The following is a 2,261-nucleotide window of genomic DNA, read 5'->3' as shown; positions in this document are numbered from 1 at the left end:
CTGACTCAAGCTGGGCCAATCAGATTGTTTTTTCCAGAGTTAAATTAAGATTTATGCAGAGTAAAAAAAAAAAAAAAAAAAAAGATTTATGCAGAATAAAATGCACAGATCTTAAATGTACAGTGTGCTGAATTTTGACAAATATATACATTCATGTAGCCAATACTACCATCAAAATTTAGGTTTCCATCTCTCTAAAAATTTCCCTCATTTCCACTTCCAGTCAATCCCCGCCCATACAGGCAACCACTTTTCTGATTTCGATCATCACAGATTAGTTTTTTCTGCTCTGGAACTTCATATAAATAAAATCGTGTGGTTTATATTCCTTTGTGACTTGCTTTTTTCACACAACAGTGTTTTTTTTGAGATTCATCCAGATTTTTATGTGACTCGGTAGTTCGTTCTTTTTATTAGTGAATAATATGCCAGTGTATGAATATATTACATTATCTATTTTCTGATCAAAGGTCATTTGGGTTGTTTCCAGTTTGGGGCTGTTATGAATAGTTGCCATGAACATCCTTTTTGCAAGTCTTGCTGTGGACATATGTTTTCAGTTTGGGGTATGGGGGGGGACAATAAATACCTGTGACTGAGATAGCTGATTTATAGGGTAGGTATATATTTCATTTCATAAGAAACTGCCGAACAGCACTCCAAAGTTGTACAACTTTACACACAAGCCATGTATGAGGGTCCCAGTTGTTCTGCTTTGCCACAATTTGGAGGGGCCAATCATTTTTACATAGCCATTCTACTGGGTCTGAAGAGATAGCTCACGGTTTTAGTTTGTGTTTCGCTGATGACTAATGCTGTTGAGCAACTTTTCATGTGCTTATTTGTTGTCTATGCATCTTCATTTGTGGACCATAGAAGTGTCCCTTTATTTTATTGGGTTGTTTGTCTTTTTTTACTGATCATAAAAGCCAGATATGCGTATTATTAATATTTTTGAAGTGCCTGTTCAGCATTAAAAATGATGGCCACATGATTTCAGGAGAAAAAAAGAATGTGTAGCTGTAACAAAAAGTCTTAAATAAAATGTCACTATTTTGAATGGCTGGAATGTTATACACAGAAAAATAATCTTAGGAAACCAACCAAAAAATGTATTAGTAGCATGTTAATTACATAGAACATAAATTAATTAAACATAACATAAACTTAAAAATTTTAAATGTAGTAATATATTACCACACACCAATAATATACAGTTCTGAATATAATAAAAATAATCATGCTTACAGATAAAGCCAGAAACATGAACGGCTTTATGTATTCAAAGGAAATGACTTAAAAACCACGAGGGAAATATAAAGAGAAAAGAATCAATGAGACATTGACTGTGCTCTTGCTGCTTGAGAAGACCCGAGTTGCAGAGCCGATTCAATATTAACCAAAGTCCCTGATGGATGGCATATACAAGTTGACAAATTGACTTACAAATTAATTGAATAAAAAGAAATGTGAATATTCTAAAAACCATTGAGTTTTAACTCTACATGGGTGAATTGTATGGTTTGTGAATTATCTTCATAAAGCTGTTAAAAAAAGAACAGGCAGAAAAAATTTTAAAGCTAAAACAAAAAAATAAGGAAAGCAGTGGAAAAAAACCCCACAGATTTGCTGTTTACAGTATATTAAGTGAAAAATCACTTGAAACAGTATATAACATATGTCATTTCTGTAAAGACATACATTAAGTCAATGGAGGGAGATCAACAAATTTCAACAATGTTTATCCTAAGGAGCTAACAACTGCAGGAAACATTTTACTTAATGAGGCAATGTTTCTTTTTTTTTTTTAAGTTATTTTTAATTTTTTTTCAAATGTTTTATTTATTTATTTGACAGAGAGAGACACAGAGAGAGGGAACACAAGCAGGGGGAGTGGGAGAGGGAGAAGCAGGCTTCCTGCGGAGCAGGGAGCCCGATGTGGGGCTTGAGGTGGGACTCGATGTGGGGCTCGATGTGGGGCTCGATCCCAGGACCCTGGGAACATGACCTGAGCCGAAGGCAGACACTTAACCAACTTGAGCCACTCAGGCATCCCTGTATATATGTATTTTTTAAAAGTAGGCTCCATACCCATTGTGGGGCTTGAACTCACAACCCTGAGATCAAGAGTTGCATGCTCTATTGACTGAGCCAGCCAGGCGCCCATATTTCCTTTTTAAAAATAAGCACAAATTTTCTTATTTTTGTTCCTTCTTATATAAAAGGTAGCCTCTGTATGCTTTTTTGTACTTTGCTTTTTT

Source organism: Leptonychotes weddellii, chromosome 6 (assembly GCF_054177405.1).
Source record: "Leptonychotes weddellii isolate Sample4059 chromosome 6, ASM5417740v2, whole genome shotgun sequence".
Classification (NCBI taxonomy): Eukaryota; Metazoa; Chordata; class Mammalia; order Carnivora; family Phocidae; genus Leptonychotes; species Leptonychotes weddellii.
This window is presented reverse-complemented; position numbering follows the sequence as displayed.